Source organism: Hyperolius riggenbachi, chromosome 11, assembly GCF_040937935.1.
Source record: "Hyperolius riggenbachi isolate aHypRig1 chromosome 11, aHypRig1.pri, whole genome shotgun sequence".
NCBI classification, from domain to species: domain Eukaryota; kingdom Metazoa; phylum Chordata; class Amphibia; order Anura; family Hyperoliidae; genus Hyperolius; species Hyperolius riggenbachi.
The window spans coordinates 22841465-22865088 of NC_090656.1; the positions used below are offsets into that span (position 1 = coordinate 22841465).

The 23624-nt window shown below is 44.0% G+C and overlaps 1 long non-coding RNA gene across 2 annotated transcripts in view; it reads left to right on the forward strand.

Annotated features, from left to right (window-relative positions):
• Positions 1 to 23624, forward strand: part of LOC137538712 (uncharacterized) — a 921113-nt gene that overhangs the window by 580793 nt on the left and 316696 nt on the right. For both annotated transcript variants that reach the window (XR_011024864.1, XR_011024865.1), the window contains exon 4: positions 11730 to 11806. This is a non-coding gene — a long non-coding RNA (uncharacterized lncRNA). The remainder of the gene's footprint in view (positions 1 to 11729; positions 11807 to 23624) is intronic.

The following is a 23624-nucleotide window of genomic DNA, read 5'->3' on the forward strand; positions in this document are numbered from 1 at the left end:
TACGACTTTCAAAGTCGTGGAGAGGGCTGTTATCTGACTTTTATTATCTCAACTGTTTACTTTTTCTCTGCCAGAGGAGAGGTCATTAGTTCACAGACTGCTCTGAAAGACTCATTTTGAATGCTGAGTGTTGTGTAATCTGCACATATTATAGAATGATGCAATGTTAGAAAAAACACGATATACCTGAAAATAAAAATATGAGAATATTTTCTTTGCTGCTAATCTTCTAGTAATTATTCTTAGTACACGACCAATTCACTATATCATATTTTTTTTCGCTTCAGTGTCTCTTTAATGGCCACCTTTAGACACCTCTCTCTGACTCAACCAACATATAGACCTTCATGATCCTTCCCTATGCCACTAAAACACAACACACATATTTTGGTACAATTTTATATATATATATATATATATATATATATATATATATATATATATATATATATATATATATATTACTGCCTGATTTCTTAATTTCATCTTTTCCCGATTACTTTGTTGTTCTTGCTTTTGCCCTCCTTCCCTTTTCCTTTTTTTTTTACTGTCATATATCCTTCTGTTGCTCCCTTTACAACTTGCCCCTTCAGTATTTCTTCTTCCTCTTATATTCAGCATGCTTTGGTCTTCCTCTCCCTTCCTTCCAATTTCTTTCCTTTTCTTATTGCGGTCTTCATTTCCACTTTTTTCATCTACCGGTATGTTTATTCCTCAATTCCCTCATCTTTTATTTTCCTCTTTCTTAATATCCCTTATTTAAAAAAAAAATCTTTTTGATAATTTTTGTATAGAATCCCTCATTCATCCTTGACCTTTCTTCCGTATTTCCCTTCCATGTTACCATGTCTCTTCCTCTTTCTCTTCCTATCCATTGCTTCTTTCCCCTTTTCTGCACTTACCTCCTTTTTTTTTCTCTTTTATATTCTTGATAATTTCCTACCCGCAATCTTTGTTATTCTCTTTAATTGCTCCCATCCCCGATCCCCCACCCCTTCCTTTTGTTGCATTTTTATTCCTGCTGTTTATCGAGCTCTTCTTTCTTTACTGATCTCTTTCCCACTTTTTTTCCTACCTTTTTACCTTTTTTCCTACTCTTGTTACTTTTCCTATATTTAGCTTTCCTAGCTTTATATGCTTCCTCGTTTTATATTTTGTTCCTTGATCTCCATCCCTTCTGCTTCCTTAACATTTGCCTCAAATGATTGACCTCCTTTGGCACTAGTTATTGCTACACATTCCTGTAGTGAAAGACCAGACCCTCCAAACACACTGTAATAATAATCCTTGAGTATAATTATATAACTGTAGTGAGAGGTAATAATACTCAGGGAGTAGAAAGAAAGCATTTTTACAGGTAACAGATAAAAAGAGCATCATAAGAAGAGGACAACCTATCCATTGTCAACAATATTTATATCTATAATTATCTCGCTGCTCTCTCTCTCTCAAAATACTCCCTCCCTTAAAAATAGGAGAGACGCTCTATATTTGTTTACAGTGTGGCCTCTTTACATTCTCATGTGTGCACCCCAAACTAACAATCCACAGTATGTAGAGAAATTCTGATTACCTCTTGCGACCCCCCCCCCCCCCCCCATTCTTTTAGATTGTAAGCTCACAAGGGCAGGGCTCTCTCCTCCTTTTGTGTCTTGTATTTTGTTCTTCATCTCATAGCTTGCACTCTGTTATACAATTCATTCATGTTACCACCAGTTCTGTATTTTGTACCGGTGTCCATATTTGGTGTATATCATTGTCTGTATCATGTTGTTTTCCTACTTTGTACAGCGCCAGGGAATATGTTGGTGCTTTATAAGTCAATAATAATAATGATCAGGAGCTAAAAACTGAATATGTTCTTAGTGTTCACTCCACGGAAAGAATTTAATTCTTACAGACTTCTCCTTCATTTCCAAGAGTGGGCTGATAATACTAAAGATTGTAGGAAAATCTAATCAACTAAGTAAAATTTCAGACAATAATTAATAAAAAAGCAGAGAAAAAGTATGCTTAGTACTCGATACATTATAATGCAGCGCTGACTCTTACTTAAAGAGGAACTCCAGTGAAAATAATGTAATAAAAAAATGCTTCATTTTTACAATAATTATGTATAAATGATTTAGTCAGCGTTTGCCCATTGTAAAATCTTTCCTCTCCCTGATTTACATTCTGACATTTATTACATGGTGACATTGTTACTGTTGGCAGGTGATGTAGCTGCTGCTTGCTGTTTTGGCAGTTGGAAACAGCTGTAAACAACTATTTCCCACAATGCAACAAGGTTCACAGACAGGAAACTGCCAGGAGTACCTCGGTACTCAGAGCTTCTTGTGGGAGGGGTTTCACCACAATATCAGCCATACAGCACCCCCTGATGGTCTGTTTGTGAAAAGGAATAGATTTCTCATGTAAAAGGAGGTATCAGCTACTGATTGGGATAAAGTTCAATTGTTCGTCGGAGTTTGTCTTTAACCACTTTACCCCCGCCCGTAAGGATTTCTCCGTCCCTTTTTCCATCCTTTAACCCCCAGGGACGGAGAAATCCGTACTTTGCGCACTCCCGCCGCTGCCCGCGCTCCCGCTCGTAAACACGCCGCCGGCCGCTCGTAAACACGCCGCTCGCCCGGAGATCGATGAACGGGAAAATCCATTCCCGTTCGTTGATCTAAGCCCCGCAATGATCCGCTGCTCTCCGATGAGCAGCACGATCATTGTGAAAAAAAAAAAAAAACACTTACTCAGCCTCCTAGTACTTCCTCCAAGAGTCCGGAAGGACTCTTGGAGGTCGCATTAAACAAAAAGTTACTGTGGCCATCTTGTGGCCAAATAGTAAAACTACACCCTAAACATTTTTCACATACAAATAAATTACTTTTACACAAAAAATTAACTCATTACCTCCCACACTCCCAATTTTTTTTTTTGTAATTAAAAAAAAATTAAAAAAAATGTACAATAAAAAAAATACATAAATAGTTACCTTAGGGCAGGGGTGCCCACACTTTTTCGGCTCGCGAGCTACTTTAAAATTTGCCGAGGCCAGGAGATCTACCAACGACCCAAATGCTAAGCACGCCCCCCCCCGACGTAGGTTAGCCAGATGTATGTGCCTGCAGCATAGGTTACGTGCCCTCAGTGTAGGTTAGCCAGGTATATGGGCCCTCAGTATAGGTTAGCCAGGTATATGGGCCCTCAGTGTAGGTTAGCCAGGTATATGGGCCCTCAGTATAGGTTAGCCAGGCATATGGGCCCCCAGTGTAGGTTAGCCAGGCATATGGGCCCCCAGTGTAGGTTAGCCAGGCATATGGGCCCCCAGTGTAGGTTAGCCTGACATTTGGGCCCCCCAGTGTAGCTTAGCCAGGTATAGGGCCCCCCAGTGTAGCTTAGCCAGGTATAGGGCCCCCCAGTGTAGCTTAGCCAGGTATAGGGCCCCCCAGTGTAGCTTAGCCAGGTATAGGGGCCCTCAGTGTAGCTTAGCCATGTATATGGGCCCCTAGTGTAGGTTAGCCAGGTATAGGGGCCCTCAGTGTAGCTTAGCCAAGTATAGGAGCCCTCAGTGTAGCTTAGCCAGGTATAGGGGCCCTCAGTGTAGCTTAGCCAGGTATAGGGGCCCTCAGTGTAGCTTAGCCAGGTATAGGGGCCCTCAGTGTAGCTTAGCCAGGTATAGGAGCCCTCAGTGTAGCTTAGCCAGGTATATGGGCCCTCAGTGTAGCTTAGCCAAGTATAGGAGCCCTCAGTGTAGCTGAGCCAGGTATAGGAGCCCTCAGTGTAGCTTAGCCAGGTATTGGTGCCCCCAGTGTAGCTTAGCCAGGTATAGGAGCCCTCAGTGTAGCTTAGCCAGGTATTGGTGCCCTCAGTGTAGCTGAGCCAGGTATTGGTGCCCCCAGTGTAGCTTAGCCAGGTATTGGTGCCCCCAGTGTAGCTTAGCCAGGTATTGGTGCCCTCAGTGTAGCTTAGCCAGGTATAGGTGTCCCCAGTATAGCTTAGTCAGGTATTGGTACCCTCAGTGTAGCTTAGCCAGGTATTGGTGCCCCCAGTGTAGCTTAGCCAGGTATTGGTGCCCTCAGTGTAGCTTAGCCAGGTATTGGTGCCCTCAGTGTAGCTTAGCCAGGTATTGGTGCCCCCAGTGTAGCTTAGCCAGGTATTGGTGCCCCCAGTGTAGCTTAGCCAGGTATTGGTGCCCTCAGTGTAGCTTAGCCAGGTATTGGTGCCCTCAGTGTAGCTTAGCCAGGTATAGGTGTCCCCAGTATAGCTTAGTCAGGTATTGGTACCCTCAGTGTAGCGTAGCCAGGTATTGGTGCCCCCAGTGTAGGTTAGCCAGGTATTGGTGCCCCCAGTGGAGCTTAGCCAAGTATAGGGGCCCTCAGTGTAGCTTAGCCAGGTATTGGTGCCCCCAGTGTAGCTTAGCCAGGTCTATGTACCTGCAGCGTTGGCCAGGGTCCTCTGGACTCCTGGGACCTCCGGCAGGCAGTCTGCTGGCCAATAAGAATGTCGTCGGGGAGAAGATGGCAAGACGCGGCGAGGAGAGAGGGAGGAGAGAGGTGGCGCAGCCGCTACGTCATGGCTGGGGGCGGCGCCGGGCATGTTACAAGCACGCACGTTGCAGGCTGCCCGGCGCCGCCCCCAGCCATGACGTGGCGGCCGCGCCGCCTCTCTCCTCCCTCACTGCTCGCCGCGTCTTCTCCCCTGCATTCTTATTGGCCGGCAGCTAAACATGCTGCTGGCCGCAAAATTTAATGAGATGCGGCCAAGAGGCCGCGATCTACCAAGTAGGCGGTCGCGATCTACCGGTAGATCGCGATCGACCTATTGGGCAGCCCTGCCTTAGGGACTGAACTTTTTAAATATTTATGTCAGGAGGGTACAACACTGTTACTTTATAAACTATGGGCTTGTAATTAGGGATGGACGCAAAACTGAAAAAAATGCACCTTTATTTCCAAATAAAATATTGGCGCCAAACATTGTGATAGGGACATAATTTAAACGGTTTTATAACCGGGACAAAAGGGCAAATACATTTTATGGGTTTTAATTACAGTAGCATGCATTATTTAAAAACTGTAATGGCCGAAAACTGAAAAATAATAAATTTTTTCCAAAATGTTGTCCTATTTTCCCATTAAAACACATTTAGAATAAAATAATTCTTGGCATAATGTCCCACCTAAAGAAAGCGTAATTGGTGGCGGAAAAAACAAGATATAGTTCATGTCATTGCGATAAGTAATGATAAAGTTATAGACGAATGAATGGAAGGAGCGCTGAAAGGTGAAAATTGCTCTGGTGCTCAGGGGGTAAAACCCCTCAGTGGTGAAGTGGTTAATCTACCTTCTTTGTTTTGGAGGATGTTCTGAGCTAATGTAATAGGCCTACAGGTGCAGAGAAACTCATCTGACATGGGTGGTTGAGAGAGACAAGCCAAGGTGCCAACTTTTGCTTCACAAACTCATGAACGTGGATTTTTGTGTGAGTGTGAATGCAAAATGCATTGAAGACCGTCATTGCACCCCACCACTGAAATGCCCAGCTATTATTATTATTATTTAGTATTCATATAGCACCAACATCTTCCGAAGTGCTGCACAGAGTATATTGTCTTGTCACGTAACTGTCCCTCAGGACAGGAAGGGTGAAGAGGCACCCAGGGTGAATAAAAGTTTGTTAAAAGCACAATATAATAAGGAAACAAGAGGTGGCTTATCTCTCCAATGACACTAACAAGGATTAAACAAAAAAATATTTTTATTTGCACAGGCAACATGTTTCGTGGGTCCTGCCCTCTTCCTCAGGCCAGTAACAGTGAATGCGTTCCGCCATCCGCACTCTTCCTCAAGCTGCATCGCGGTCTGCAAGAAACGTCTCTAAAGTGTTGCTGGGTTTCATTACACGGGTACTTGTGCGCAATTAAACTAACAACGTTTTGCGAAGCACGGCCATCATGGCAGAGCGGATTTTTAAGATCCCAGATGACTCTGGCACAAAGTGCCGTGATGGTTGGCGCCCGTCATGTACCATCGTGTGCAGTCGCGTGTTACCACAGGTAGGCAGATTAGGGTACGCTCGTTTGTTGGGTCACGTTGCTGAGTGTTCCCCGATTCCTCTTCCAGTGAGTACGGAACATAAGACCACCCTCCCCAATGAAAATAAATCACAAAGCAACAGCCTTTAGTACTTGAGCCTCGCATGTCTGGTGTCTTCATGATGATTAGATGCTGGGAGTGGCTTTGGGGGTCAGAGAACTCCCAGAGGAGCCTGGAAATACCCTCACAGAGCCTGGAATGACTTCCCCTTCTTCTGCCTAAATAGTTTCACATTTTTCAAATTACAAAAATGATCATTTTCACAGTCACTTCATTTTACTAATTTTTTATGCTACTCATCTGCAGAGATTTAAAGGAACCACAATGACAAATAGTACAATGCAGTCCATTTTTCAGGAGACCCACCTTACGTTAAATATCCTGGTTTCAGCATCAGAAACACTTCCTGTATCTATATATTGCTGTATATTGGTATGTAGCTCCGCCCACCCAGTGATGTCATAGCCTAGGATGACTATTATGCGGAATTCTCAACACCAGAGCATTCTGGGAGACCAGAGATCTTTTCAACTGACTTTAGAATTCTCAGTAAATGAACATTCCGTACAGATCACCTGGCAGAACTAAAGCTGCCACCACCAGTGATACATTTAAGAATGTAAATCAGGGAGAGGAAAGATCTTACAATGGGCAAACACTGACTAAATAATTTATAAATTAATATTGAAAAAAAAAAGCAATTTTAATATGTTATTTTGACTACAGTTCCTATCCTATGCACAGGAATTTAAGAAACAGGCAATTACTGCACACAATTGAATGTTTGTAATGGAGCCAGAGTGATCTGTACATGCAGATTGGTACCTGGTGTAACAAGTTAGAACTCTTTACTGAAGAAAAACATGCAGAAATATAATATCACACACCACCATCAGGAAAATGCAGCTTACTTAGAACAGAGAGGAACACAGAGAATACAGGAAATCACAATCCCATAAAGATCATCATCCCATTTTACACACAGTGACATCTTGTGGTTGTTGTATTATACTGCAGTTTAGGTAATACATTATAATCCTGTTGATACTTCTTCCAACAGTTTGGAATAAGCACAGTTTCTGTTTACTGTCCCTGTAAAGCTCATGTATTAAGTGGCTAAAAACTGAAGACTTGTCCATGTTATCCTTTGTATTTACCCTAGCAACCTACCATTAATGTGACTATCTTTCTAATTAAAGGACCACTATCATGAAAATCATAACATTTAAGTGGGAGGCTGGCCAGCATCTTTGCATGAATCCTTTTCAAGGGGTGTCTTTATAAAGAATAAGGGCCATGCTGAAAATCCCCCATGAAAAGATGGACTAGCCCAAAACCTGTCGGTTCTGTCACATTTCTACTACCTTCTGTTAGTGACAGCAACACCTGAAAGAATAATGTATTAGTCATTTTACTCTGGAAGAAAGGTACAGTACTTCCTATTGGTATGTGTTTACATGTATTTAAAATTTTACATTTTTTTGTGATTGTGGACCTTTAACCACTTTGTCCTCGACGTAGTTCTACGTCAAGGAGGACATGTGCGCTCCCGCACCCGATCGCACGCGTGCACGTGTGCTCCCAGCCAGCGGTTCGTTAGCCCAGGAATCAATGAATCGGACCATGGTGCCCGATCACTGATTCCTCTCCCCCCCGCAAAAAAAAGCGACAGCTTCTCTCGGAAGCTTCACTCTTTCTGACTCCTATGTCCCTCTAAGTGTACATTGTACGCTTAGAGTGACGTCATGTAAACAAACTCAAGGTTTCCATCTTGTGGCCAAAAAGTAAAACTACAATTAAATGTAAAAAAAAAAATACACATATATTTACCCCAAATACTATTTACAGCCCACCCTCCCAAAAATACCCACATAAAAATAATAATAAAAAAAAAATTACAATAAAAAAAACCACATAAGTATTTACTTAAGGGTCTAAACTTTTTAAATATCTATGTAAAGAATAAATATTTTTTTTTTATTATTTTTTTTTTAATAAGCTTGTAAATAGTGATGGATGCAAAACGGAAAAAATGCTCTTTTATTTCCAAATAAAATATTGTAGCCATACATTGTGATAGGGACATAATTTAAATAGTGAAATAACCAGGACAAATGGGCAAATACAATACGTGGGTTTTAATTATGGAGGCATGTATTATTTTAAAACTATAATGGCCAAAAACTGAGAAATAATGAATTTTTCAGTTTTTTTTTCTTATTCTTACTGTTAAAATGTATTTACAGTAAGGTAGCTCTTAGCAAAATGTACCACCCAAAGAAAGCCTAATTGGTGGCGGAAAAAACAAGATATAGATCAGTTCATTGTGATAAGTAGTGATAAAGTTGTAGGCTAATGAATGGGAGGTGAACATTGCTCGGATGCATAAAGTGAAAACGACAGAGGGCTTAAGTGGTTAAATATAGAATTAAAAAAAATAAAGAAATTCATCATGTCAACACGCACGCACGCACGCACGCGCACACACACACACACACACACACACCTACACACACACACACACACACACACACACACACACACACACTACACACACACACACACACACACACACCTACACACACACACACACACACACACACACACACACACACACACACTACACACACACACACACACACACACACACACACACACACACACACACACACACACACACACACTACACACACACACACACACACACACACACACACACACACTACACACACACACACACACACACACACACACACACACACACACACACACACACACACACACACACACACACACACACTACACACACACACACACACACACACACACACACTACGCACGCACACACACACACACACACACACACACCTACACACACACATACACACACACACACACATACTCACACATGCACACACACTACGCACACACAAATACACAATATTTGAAAAAAAAATGTATTTTACTCTGTATTGTTTTAATTGTAAGCCAAACAAATATCTACAAACATTGTATTTAAAATAAACTTCCTACAATATATTCCCTAATTACCTTCAGAAATGTAATAAAGTTCTCTACAAAAAAAAAAAAAAAAAAACCTTATTAAAACTCATATTTAAAGCTTTCTCATAAAAGCAGCATTCCGGAGAGATGTGTTGCAATCCTCCAAGGCTGTGTTATTGAGGCAAATATTAATATTTGCACAGCCACTCTAAATTGGAATAAAATTGCAGAGGATGCAAAGTTCTCCTATATCAGGTTCTGTACGAGGGATTGGAAACACGATAGCAAGTCTGTGCGCACACTGGCGTCGCCGTAAATAATCTCATTAGGAAGATTTTTAATCGAGTTTGGTACAATGTTCATTTATTAAGGGCATCCGTGGGAAAACACTTATTGAGACTTGCTGAGAATAAAGATATTGATAAGCTAGCTGAACCGGCATCTGATAAACAATTATTGGATCTGTTTGTTAAGGCGCTGTGTTGTAAGCATGATGTCTCCGACGTACGCTAATTCAATTATTTCACAGTTCTATCGGAAAATGTTGAAATGCTATTTTGAAAAAGGAGACATTTAAGCTGTTTTATTGCAGAAAATTACTGAATAACTGCGCACGCTTATTATATTTTCATCATTTAAAAAAAAACACGATCATAAGGCTTGGCTGAAGAAAAAAACTCTGACTGTACAACACACATAATGAAGTGTATATATATAGAAAAAAAATCACATTTATTTTTGCATGTGTTGCATGCAAAGAGTTTGGCCACTCCACAGAGGAGACTCAGTCTGGCGGATGCCGAACTATAGAGCTGTGGTAGAGAGATGTGCTGCTTAAAGTGTAACTAACTGTCAGGGCATAAAATCAAAAATCATTTCTTTATTTTTATCTGGTAAACAAGGATGCTAACCAGGCAATCTAAAAGTTAAAAAATCACTCTTACTTTTCTCATCCATAAAACATCATTCCCCAGTTTTCCTGCCTCTTATTCAGTACATCTGACACACAAAGGAAGTTGCAGGGCATGCTGGATTGTCTTTTTTTGCTTCTTTACTTTTCCTCTTAGATTTAACTAATGCAGCCTAATTGGCTGACGCCTCTTTCCCTCCTATTTTCCCCTCCCACTCCTCTGTTCCTCTCTGATTGGTCAATGTCTGAAGACTGGGAGGAGGGTGGGCAATGCATACACAATCAGGCAGAGGAGAGTAAGGGAGGAAATGACATCAGGATTGGCTTCAAGATAGACACAGTTAAAATGGAGAATCCTAAGAAGGATTTTTTTTTTTTGACTATAGAAAAAGCACTAAAATCAAAACGTGGACAGTGCAATAAATATGTTATGCAAGTAGAGCAAGTATTTATCTACTTATATATGTGGGTTTTTTTTCTGAGATAGTATGGCTGACAACTCCTCTCAAAATGATGGGCGTTCTCAATTGTCACTCATAGCATTTATGAATATTCTCTAAATAAATGTATATTGTTCAAATAAAATGGGGCATAGGTGCCAATCTCTTCCTCAGCATACAGGTTTGTGCTCAGGACTCCTCCCCCTCATTTGGAACCAGCCCCCTTAGTCATGTGGGTGCTGCAGTGAGTTGGTTCACATAGCAGCAGGCGATGGGGCTTCGCCCACTTAAGCCACACCTCCCCACTGAGTGACAACCTAATCATGCCTAAAAGGGGAGCATGAGGTTGTACTAGTGGGGCACAAGCACTTACTCTACTTGTTTACATTTTTTTTGCTTCTTTTAACCTCCCTGGCGGTACGCAGTTTTAGAGGCTGCGTCCGCAGGAGGAGTGTTTTAAATTAAAGTTTCGCTTTATGCCTAAGCTAGCACTTCGCTAGCTAATTATGTCCCCTAAGCCCCCCGGCAACCAACGAAACCCCCCGATCGCCGCCGGTAATATTTACCCCTCCGCGATCCCGCGAGAGCCGCAGCTTCACGATCCAGCTTCACTGTCGCTATGGCGACGATCGGACATGACGTCATCGACGTCATGCGCAGTCCCGATCCTCCCCATAGCGAAGCCTGGAGCTGATTGGGAGGGCGCGCCATCGCGGGATCCCTGGGGGATACGTATTACGGCAGTGATCGGGGGCGATCGGTGGGACCCGGAGGCACTTGGGGGACATAATTAGCTAGCGAAATGCTAGCTGAAGCCTATTGCACAACTTTTATTTTAAAAAATCCTCCCGGGGCCATGCGATCCCCTGCACTGTGTCGGCCACGAGGCCGCAATAGCAGCATAGGGGGCGATATACAGGCTGGGAACGCGAACAATCACTCGCGTTCCCATGCCTGTCGGCCGGTGACGGCCAAACCGGAAGTGTTCGCCGGCGGGTCCTGGAGCATCGGAGCGGGGCTGCGAGGGCACCGATCGGCTGCAGGGGGCTGAGGGAAGCCCCAGGTGAGTTAATCTCATTTTTTTTACTTGAGTTTAGGTTCACTTTAAGGTCCAAGTGCCATGCTTAGCAGTGTCATTTTTCTCAGGTGTCTCATAGCTCGGAAAACTATCCTCATGGATAAGATTCATGGTGAAAAATTTGGTTCATATAAATACAGTATTAGCTATTTAAGTCAGACAGACCTTACTGTGCACTAAGAAAGCTTGTCTTAAACATTTTATCCCAGGAAAGAAGAAAGGACAGAGGCAAGGATAGAAGACAAAGGATAAAGGAATGACAGGATACATGAAGGAGAAAGAGGAAGTAAGTAACTTAAAACGTATTTACCACCTATTTGATAAAAAGGATCTTTCAGCACATTTACAAAATAATCACTCAAAGGAAGGTGTTCCTGATTAACTTCATTTCAATCTTACGTTTCTTACCTTAACCTTATCTTACTAATATTATAAATGTGAAAGTTTGGATGTTTGTTACTCAATCACGCAACAATGGCTGATTGGATTTGAATGACATTTGGCACACACATAGTACATTACCTGGAATAACATATAGGATACTTTTTATCCCCATAAAGTGGGCGGAGACAAATACACATTTCACTGGGAAAATGTAAACTGCAGCCATTCTTACACTGGTAATGGCAGGGTCCTCAAACTTTGCATAGTATGTCACTGGGTGACTGGGATTAATATTCAGAAAAGTGGGTGGAGCCTACAAAAGCCAATCAAAATTCATCTATTGATTTTCAAGGGGAATATGTCATTGCTGTCATTCTTGCACTGTTAATGGCACAAACCTCAAACCTGGTACAGTTGGTCATTGGGTGACTGGGGTTCAAATTCAGAAAAGGGGGTGGAGCCACAAACAGCCAATCAGATTTGTTTCATTTCAATGCAAATTATTGATGCCAAAGACCGCAAAGCTCACAAACCAGGTCATTGAGTAATTAATTGTGTGTTAGTGTTAGAAAAAGTGGGCGGAGTGGGCAAATACATACCCGGGCAACATCGGGCCATCAGCTAGTTTAATTATATTTTGCTCTTTGGGAGCTTAAAAATGTAACGTATATTGGGCTTTATTCACTAAACCGTGATAAGACAAATATTACACCTTAAGAAAAGATATCACACCTTATCAAAGTTAACACGCCTTATCAGCGTAGCATAGCGAGTGCTACAAACCCGCAGGGGCTCAGGGCAGGATGAGTGCCATTGCCAATTAGCAGACATAAGCTTGTAGCACTCACTATGGTACTCTGATAAGGCGTGTTAACTTTGGTGAGGTGTGATATCTTTGGTGAGGTGTGATATCTTTGGTGAGGTGTGATATCTTTGGTAAGGTGTGATATCTTTGGTAAGGTGTGATATCTTTGGTAAGGTGTGCTATCTTTGGTGAGGTGTGATATCTTTGGTAAGGTGTGCTATCTTTGGTGAGGTGTGATATCTTTGGTAAGGTGTGCTATCTTTGGTGAGGTGTGATATCTTTGGTAAGGTGTGATATCTTTGGTAAGGTGTGCTATCTTTGGTGAGGTGTGATATCTTTGGTAAGGTGTGATATCTTTGGTAAGGTGTGCTATCTTTGGTGAGGTGTGATATCTTTGGTAAGGTGTGATATCTTTGGTAAGGTGTGCTATCTTTGGTGAGGTGTGATATCTTTGGTAAGGTGTGCTATCTTTGGTAAGGTGTGCTATCTTTGGTGAGGTGTGATATCTTTGGTAAGGTGTGCTATCTTTGGTGAGGTGTGATATCTTTGGTAAGGTGTGATATCTTTTGTAAGGTGTGATATTTGAGTTATCACGGTTTAGTGAATTAAGCCCATGGGGTGAAAACAGATGAAAACGGGTGAAAAAGCTTTGTAAATCATGCAGTCGTGCCAAGGTAGAGGAAATAGAGAGGGACAGATAGAAGGGAAGAAGGGAGAAATGATGGAAAAAGGAGGGCAGAGAAAGGACAGATGGTCAGACAGAAGGGGGAAGGAGGGAATGAGAGGAAGGAAAGGAGAGTAGAGGAAGTAGAAAGGGATAGATAGAAGAGAGGAAGAAGGAAAGGAAGGAAAGACGGTAGAATAAGTAGGCGGAGACAGATAAAAGTGAGGAAGGAAAAGGAGCTAGATAGGAGGAAGAATGGAAGGACAGGGAAAGGAAGGAAGGTAGAGGACAGAGAGGAACAGAAAGAAGGGAGTGAGGGGGATAGAAAGGACGGTAGATTAAGTAGGGAAAGACAGATGGAAGCGAGGAAGACATTATTATTATTTATATAGCACCAACATCTTCCACAGCGCTGTACCGAGTATGTATAGTCTAGTCCAGTGATGGCTAACCTTGGCACTCCAGCTGTGCTGGAACTACAAGTCCCATGAGGCATTGCAATACTCTGACAGCTCTAAGCATAACTCAGGGAGGCAGAGGCATGATGGGATTTGTAGTTTTGGCACAGCTGGAGTGCCAAGGTTAGCCATCACTGGGCTAGTCACTACCTGTCCCTCAGAGGGGCTCACAATCCCTACCATAGTCATATGTCTATGTATGTGTCGTGTCGTGTGTGTATTGTAGTCTAGGGCATATTTAGGGGGAAACCAATTAACTTATCTGTATGTTTTTGGGAAGCGGGAGGAAACCAGAGTGCCCTGAGGAAACCCACAGAGATAGTGCCCTGGCTGGGATTCAGACCAGGGACTCTTCTTTTTCCCTTACCTACATGGAAATCTAAGAATTAAAATAAAGGCAAATGGTAGCAAGCAAGTTTACATCAGGCGATTCACATGCACATCCTTATCATCTTCCTCTCTAGCTGCTTACGTTATAATTAGGCCCTTACAGCTACCCCAAGCAGGCATTCAGCACAGAGAAAATATAGTCATGCTAATGCTACCATCTGCTGGCAATAAGAAGGTATTGCAAGCATTTATTTTTTCTGGCTTACAAATGTATTCATGCATGTAAAAACACTCAAGTCTAAGTTTAGCAAATATTATTAATGGCTGAATAAAATATGTGTGTAAATTCACATCTTCCCGTGGTCGGAGTCCCGCTGCTCTGGAAGCCGATGAGAAGAAGTCATCTTACATAATTAATAATCACATGGATAATTTATGTAAATATTCTGACCTCTGTCTGTGCTGACCACAGAGTCTATCAACCACCTCCAGCCACTCAGCAAAAACAGGCAATATATCCTGCATCCAATATCTATCTATCTATCTATCTATCTATCTATCTATCTATCTATCTACTTTTTGCTGCCTGAGGCAAGCTTGTGAGGATGCTCTTCTGACACTACCCCCACACCCCAATTTGAAATGACCGCACAGCACCCAACAATTTACTCTGCTTCATTTATAGTTCTCACATGACATGCTGCAGCTCGACACCATATTCCTCCTTAGTCAGGACAGCAGTGCTACCTCCACCCACCTGTGCAAGTCAAATGAAACACTGCTGCTTTCCTGCCTCCCCCCTCCTCACTCACTGTCAGACTCCTCACACAGCACAACAAGCTGCTTTTCCCCAATCATGGCCTCCTGCCTCCCCCCTCCTCACTCACTGTCAGACTCTTCACACAGCACAACAAGCTGCTTTTCCCCAATGATGACCTCCTGCCTCCTCACTCACTGTCAGAATCCTCACACAGCACAACAAGCTGCTTTTCCCCAATGATGACCTCCTGCCTCCTCACTCACTGTCAGAATCCTCACACAGCACAACAAGCTGCTTTTCCTCAATGATGACTTCTTCACCTCGCTCTCCTCTCGCTTCTCCTACTATGCTCTTTGTGTAAACACACAGTACGAACATGCTGCCTCTGTAATCTCTGCGCCTGATGCAAATGTTTCCCCTTGCTTCATGAGAGAACCAGCCCTATCTATCTATCTATCCAGGGAGAAAAGCGCTATATAAATATTATTGTTATTGTTAGGGTGACCAGGCGTCCTCTTTTGCCCGGACAGGTCCACTTTTTCCGACCTGTCCGGGGCGTCCTGGCGGGTTTTAGAAATGTCCGGGTAAGTGAAGAGCCGTTTGGGAGCCGAACGAGCCGGCTCTTTAAAGGGAGCCGAGAGGCCGAGCCAGAAGAGCCAATGCTTTCTAAAGAGCCGGAATTCCTATCACTAGACTGAGACTTAAACTAGTGATGGGAATTCCGGCTCTTTAAGCATCGGCTCTTCTGGCTCTACCGCTCGGTTCCCAAAGAGCCGGCTCGTTCGGCTTCCAAAACAGCTCTTCATCACCACTAACACACATCAGATCAGTGGTGAGCAGGAGATGGGAACCAGCCAGACCCGGTGCATAGCAGCCGCACGGTGGACTTTAAATGCTGGACGTGACCAATGATGTCACTTCCTGCATTTGAATTCACCGGCGCGCAACTGGTGTGGCTGACTCCTATCTCCTGCTCACCGCCGATCTGAGGTGTGTTAGCGGTGGCAGCTGCAACGCAGGGGAGAACAAGGGAGGTATATTTAGGCAGCTGCACGCGGCATGGGGGGGAAGAGCATTTTGTGGGGAAATGTGCTGCCAATCGCATTGCATTTGTGGGGAAATCTGCTGCCAATAAGATTGCATTTGTGGGGAAATGTGCTGCTAATAATATTGCATTTGTGGGGAAATGTGCTGCCAATCTCATTGCATTTTGTGGGGAAATCTTCTGCAAATCTGATTGCATTTTGTGGTCGGCCGAGCTGCCAATCTCATAGCATTTGTGGGGAAATCTGCTGCCAATCTCATTGCATTTGTGGGGAAATGTGCTGCCAATCTCATAGCATTTGTGGGGAAATCTGCTGCCAATCTCATTGCATTTGTAGAGAAATATGCTGCCAATCTGATTCCATTTGTGGGGAAATCTGTTGCCAATCTCATTGCCTTTTGTGGGGAAATCTTCTGCGAATCTGATTGCATTTTGTGGTTGGACGGCCCTCCACCATGTGGTCTGGAAAAGAAATTGGCCCTCCATGCCCGTGAAATTGGACAGCACACTGCTAAGGTCTTGTATATTTGGCCCCACCCATGACCCATGATATGCTGTTGTGATCGTCCTTTTTTTGGAAATCAAAATATGGTCACCCTACTTAGAGACACTGTAACATCAAAAAGTTCCCCTAGGGGGTACTCACCTCGGGAGGGGGAAGCTTCAGTGTCCCAATGAGCCTTCCCACGCCGTCCTCCGTCCCACGGGGGTCTCGCTGCAGCCCTCCGAACAGCGGCCCGACAAATCTGTCAGCTTGTTCAATATTTACCTTCCCAGGCTCCAGCGGGGGCGCTGTTGCGGCTTTTGGCTCTGAAGTAGACAGAAATACCCGATCTCAGTCGGGTCCGCACTACTGCACAGGCGCCGGAGACCCCCGAGGGACGGAGAACGAGACCCCCGAGGGACGGGGGACAGCGTGGGAAGCCTCAATGGGACCCTGAGGCTTCCCACTCCCAAGGTGAGTTCCCCCAGGGGAACTTTTTGATGTTACAGGTTTTCTTTAATTTCCACCTTAAAGGGACTGAGAGCTGAAAATATTAAAAAGATGTATACATACCTGGGGCTTCCTCCAGCCCCATCCGCACAGATCGCTTCCACTCCGCCGTCCTCTGCTGCCCGCAGCTTCGGGAACCGGGTTCCGTCAGTCGGCTCCAGTCTACGCAGAAGACATGGGTATGCTGGGCATGCTAGGAGCTGTGGTGCCTCTCTGTGGGCATACTGGGTGCTGTGGTGCCATGCTGGGCGCTGTGATGCCTTTATTGGGGCATGCAGGGAGCTGTGGTACTTCTATGGGGGCATGCTGGGAGTTGTGGTGCATCAATGGGAGGCCAGTGGGAGCATGGGAGGGGGTCCACTAGAAGGTCAGGGAATGCTATGGGGGGACTGCCAGATAACCTGGCGGCAAGCCAGCCTGCCCAACAGCAAGCGAGCACAGAGGCCAGACAACTCTGCCTAGTTATGTTTAAAGAGAATCTGTATTGTTAAAATCACACAAAAGTAAACATACCAGTGCGTTAGGGGACATCTCCTATTCCCCTCTGTCACAATTTCGCCGCTCCTCGCTGCATTAAAAGTGGTTAAAAACATTTTTAAAAAGTTTGTTTATAAACAAACAAAATGGCCACCAAAACAGGAAGGAGGTTGATGTACAGTATGTCCACACATAGAAAATACATCCATACACAAGCAGGCTGTATACAGCCTTCCTTTTGAATCTCAAGAGATCATTTGTGTGTTTCTTTCCCCCTGTTCTCATGCACTGAAGTTTCAGGCTGCTTGTTTCTTCCTGCAAACAGCTTTGCCCTTGTCTGTAATTCTTCAGTATGTGAAAGCCCAGCCAGCTCAGAGGATGATTTATCCAGCTTGTAAAAGATAAGAGAGAAGAGAGAAGCTGCTCTAAATACACAGGCAGTGTGCATAGAGGGGCCTGGAAGGGGGAGTTCATAGCAGAACCACAACACTGAAGAACTTGGCAGCCTTCCAGACACAGGCTGACAAGTCTGACAGGGGAAAGATACATTGATTTATTACAGAGATAGTGATAGCAGAAAGTGCTGCAGTAAGCCACAACACATTAGAATAGCTTTTGGAACCTGTAGGATGATAAAAAACAGGATGCAATTTTTGTTACGGAGTCTCTTTAAGTAACACTGCCTATGTTTTTGATATGCTGGATTTGGGGTGCTTGTATTAATGGAGAGGGGGCTTCATTCAACAATTTGCTGGGCAGGCCTACTTAGACTGCTGTTAAGTTTGTGTAAATTTGGTTCCAACCATGACCACACCCACAGTCTTGTGTGTGACCACACCCATTTTCCAGCTGGAGTGCCCAAAAGTGCCCCGCATCTCTCAGGATCCTAGCAACGGCCCTGATCTATCTGTACTCTATTTTTATCTGTCTGTCTTGATCTATTCAATGGGTGGACATCAGAGCTGCAGGCTGTGATTATGGACAGCTCTGCTTTTGTGCCCCGCCCGTCTTGCTGTCTAAACAGTATTATGACCCTGAGCCTCAATTGACACAGGAAGGAAACAATGTTGGTAATCCGCTAATTAACGTGTACACGAAGTGGTATAAAAAATAGATACTTACCAAAGAAGATGGGAGCCTCTGGATCCTCACTGCCCCCACCTCCCCACCGCTGTTGCATGCAGAACATATCTGACAAGAACTTATCGGATAGGTTGTGTTTCCACGCTTCTCTTTGTGCACCAGGACGGTTACAGCTGCTATGTAAGCCGGAGCCGTTCCACCACAGCATGGGCGAGTTACTGCATGAAGACGAGAGAGACGTGATCTTGGGCAGCGGTGGTGGTCTGGCGGAGGGCGTGGGGGATCTTTGTAGGTAAGTATCTGTTTTTTTGTTTGTTTTGTTTATTGCTGCCTCAGGTTCCATTTAAAGCGGAACTGTAAATAGTTTTTAAACACAGTGTTTCACTTACCTGGGGCTTCTGCAAGTCCCCAGCAGCCGCCCTGTCCCGCGCTGGTCCTGCCCGAGCCTCCGTTCTCCCGCCGCCATTCCGTTCTGTTCCTAGACTTCTACGTCAATGCCAGCGCGGCTCTGGCCAAGCGTATCTTTTCTTCGTGTTCCTCTCTGCAATAGCAGGGGACGCGAAGAAAGGATACGCGTGGCCAGAGCGCGCAGGCGCAGTGGCCCGACGGCGAAACCGAAAGCAGCTAGCGGCGGGAGAACGGAGGCTTGAGCAGGACCGGCGCGGGACAGGGCGGCTGCTGGGGGCTTGCAGAAGCCCCAGGTAAGTGAAACACTGTGTTTAAAAACTATTTACAGTTCTGCTTTAAGTTATACAATGGATTATTTGGATCTGTGGTGGGAACTGGGTAGTACCCCATGTGCAGGGTTACACTCTAGTGTTGTAAGGGCCATGAGACCGTTTGGGCACCACCATAGGCTGCTGCAGCTATGGCATCACCGAGGAGGTAAATTGGGCGCCGGAGTTTATATTATAGTCGAACTCTGGTGAGCGGCAAAAACAGTGCTGGTTTTCTGCCAGAGTTCGGCTCCAAACTCCGGCTGCTACAGTTATTGGCAGTGGTGTCAGGATTGCAGCAATAGTAATCGGTGGCAGGTCGGCTATTATTATTATTGATTTATAAAGCGCCAACATATTCTGTGGTGCTGTACAAAGTAAGAAACAAACACGGGGTACATAATAATACAGACAATGGTATACAGCAATATATTGATTTGGAATTGGTAATGACAGTGACAAAAGTAACATAATGAATATAATGTATAAAAAAATCCAAGACACAAAAGGGGGAGAGAGCCCTGCCCTTGCAAGCTTACAATCTAAAGGAATAGGGAAGAAACAAGAAGAGGGGTAGTATTTAATAACAATACCTAGAGGCAGCGTGGTTTTAGGATATCTAGTAGGTGTGCAACTTGTCAGAAAAAGTACATTTTGAGGGAGCATTTAACCACTTAAGGACCACAAGCTTACACCCCCCCCCCCTCCCCAGTAAAGAAGCTATTTTTTTTACAAATTAGTGCTCTGAAGCTTTAATAGCTCGCTGCAGAGCCATACAAATGAGCCCCCCTGTTTGCGCCCACCAACAGAGATTTCTGTTGGTGGGCTCTGATCGCTGCTGCAGGTTTTTTTAATTTATTTATTAGTTTAATTGTTATTATTTTTTAAATAAAATTTGCTATTTTTTTCTTATCCCTCCCCGTTCCCAACCTCCCCCCCGCCAGCCAATCCCCATGACCGTCTCTCATAGGCATCAGCCTATGAGAGCAATCTAGTTATTTGCACAAAAAGTACACAAGTACAGCGCTCAACATTACACTTAGAGCAAGATGAATACTCCTCATGGAGTTCAGCACATAACTTCTAATTGCAAAAGTAGTACAGAGGCGCCAACAGGGTAAAAACAATATTTCTTTAAAATGGATAAAATGAAGTAGGTAGCGGTGGACTTACCCCTCCAAAACAGACACAAAAATTGCTGTTTTAAGCAAAAATCAGTTTATTTACATACTCCGAAAAAGGTGCAACGCGTTTCGCGGGTATATCCCACTTCCTCAGGCAATAAATAGGAGCATATCACCAATGCGGTCCGGTACATAGCCTGGCGCCTCACAGAGGCGCCAGGCTATGTACCGGACCGCATTGGTGATATGCTCCTATTTTTTGCCGGAGGAAGTGGGATATACCCGCGAAACGCGTTGCACCTTTTTCGGAGTATGTAAATAAACTGATTTTTGCTTAAAACAGCAATTTTTGTGTCTGTTTTGGAGGGGTAAGTCCACCGCTACCTACTTCATTTTATCCATTTTAAAGAAATATTGTTTTTACCCTGTTGGCGCCTCTGTACTACTTTTGCAGTTTTTTCCACCCCTGGTGGAGGGAAATTCCTCTTTTTTCCTGATCTACAGAGAGCGACTTCTTAATCCTGAGTGGGGACAGGTCTAATCTCCTCACCTGCCTTCATAGTGGTTACCTGGACGGTAACCCTTGTTTGTGAGTATAATCTACCTATACTTACCTTCCATACCCAATTTACAGTACATACTACACTATACTGGGCTCTCGGCGTCTTCCCTTATATTATAACTTCTAATTGAAATCCTTAGACCAGCATATATCATATATGAAATGTCCCAATACTGCCACACTTTACAGACACTTCAGTCTGCACAGTGGCAGTAATTCATAAGTCCGCAAGTTCCACTTGACTCCAAAGTCTATTTAACTTCCCATACAAGATGCCAGAACACTCTTACCAACAGGAATGCACCTGATGAGTCATTGATGACGAAACCAGTAGGGCGGGGTCTCAGGCGCGGTGTGCGGAGACTCTGGATGAACGGCGGCAGAGAGGACGTCCAGGTTTTATGAATATGCGCATTGTTTTATAACTTCATGTGAGTGCAATACTGTTTTTAAACTGTTTTATATTAAACGGAATTATTCTATGGCTGGCCTGTGTTTGAGTTTAAAGGTGCAGCATTGAGCTGAAGGCTGAGAGTTCAAAACAAGTGTTTACAGCTGGTCAGCAGAGGATCAGCCACAGCAGCTGAAGGTGTGGATATCGTATGAGAGAAGCATTGCATCATATTATCCAAAACGCTGTTGCTGATCTGTCAATCAATCAGCCATTCCTGTTGGTGAGAGTGTTCTGGCATCTTGTATGGGAAGTTAAATAGACTTTGGAGTCAAGTGGAACTTGCGGACTTATGAATTACTGCCACTGTGCAGACTGAAGTGTCTGTAAAGTGTGGCAGTATTTGGACATTTCATATATGATATATACTGGTCTAAGGATTTCAATTAGAAGTTATGTGCTGAACTCCATGAGGAGTATTCATCTTGCTCTAAGTGTAATGTTGAGCGCTGTACTTGTGTACTTTTTGTGCAAATAACTATATGGGATTAGGGAGGAGATACCCCCCAAAGTATAGCGATCCATTTGCTGATAATTTAGTAGGAAGCTGTCAGTCAGTGAGGAGCGCAAAAGCCACGACATTTTATTCTATGAGAGCAATCGCTCTGTGGGCCACTCCAGGGAACAGATGAGCGACACGGCTGTCCCCAGTACAGCGCTGCCGTAGCTGAGCTCCGTCATTCAAACGGGAATGCGCGCGATCCCCGCTAATCTCCGCTCCCCGCTCTTGACGCCTTTCAGCGTTACGCGGTCCTGGGGCTGCCACCTTCCCGACGCCTATTGGCATTAGGCAGTTAGGAAGGGGTTAAACATATCAAAGGTTAGAGAGTGACGGATGTGTTGTGGAAGGGCATTCCAGAGGAGGGGTGAAGCACGTGAGAAATCTTGTATATGTGAATGCAAGGAGGAGATTCTAGAGGAAGACAAAAGAAAGATGGGTGCAGATCTGAGATTGTGATTGGGTTGGTATCTGGTAACTAGTGAGGAGATGTATAGATGAGAGAGAATGTAGAGAGCAGTGTAGGTAAGGGTTAGGAGTTTGAACTGGACCCTCTGGTTAATTGGTAGCCAATGAAGAGCTTGACAGAGAGGAGCAGCAGAGGAAAATCGAGAAGAAAGATGAATGAGACGAGCAGCGGAGTTCAGTACAGACTGGAGCGGTGCCTGTCTGTTAGTTGGTAGTCCATAAAGCAGTATGTTACAATAGTCCAGACGGGATATCATAAGAGCATGTATTAACATTTAGATGTGTTGTGAGTGAGAAAAGGTAGGCTGCAAGATATTTTCTTGAGTTGGAGAGGACGGGAGCTGGTTAGGGAGTGAATGTGAGGAATAAAAGATAGAGAAGTCAAATATTAGGCTAGGTGGGGGGAGTGTTAGTAAGTAGGGTGAGTGAGTGGTATTAGGCATTCTTGGGGGCAGGGGGGGTTAGTAAAGTTAGGATAGGCAATAGTAGAATATTGGTAACATTACTCTACTATCACATACATTTCAGAGCACAAACTACCACGTTCTTTTATTAAATGTACACCATGAGACTGCCCAAAATACAGCGTGCGCCTCTTCAGCAGAGCTTGCTTATAATAGATGCGTTTATGTAAGCAGAGCTATTTAAAACACACATTCAATTATGCATTATTTAATTTATCCCGCTGGCCGGGAGTCTGGGCTGAGCGCTCTTTAAAATGCACGCGACCTTTTGCTTCCTACCGCCCAAAACTTAATTTTGGTGATTAATGCAATAACCTCGCAAGCATTAATCTGCCGGCAGGAAAGCTCCTGATGAGGAATTATTGACAGCTGATAGGCCAGAAATCTCAAGATGAAGCACATTTTTCCGGTCCGTCTGTCAAAATTTTGGAAAACGTATTGATTGGGAGGTGACACGGCGGGCGAGGCGTCATAAATCTCTCCTCCATTAGATTAACCGAGGCATCCCATTAACATAAAAACATGCAAAAGTTCACAATTCATAAAGCCAGCCTTGCAATCTCATTTTCTCGCTTATTTCTGGCAACCTTTATTGACCCTTCCACTTCCTGTATCCTTCTGGCCCCGCCCATTTTACAGCTTGTGAGGTAACTGCTGACACTGGCCCATATAGCAGTGGCTGAGGCGAGATGTCTCCAATGGCAACACTGGTCAAGGCTTACATCAAATTCTGCATATGGAGGGAAAAGGAGGGGTGGGGCGCATGTGAAAGACAGATCTGATGCACATGTGGATCTGTATATAATATGGGGGGAAATTA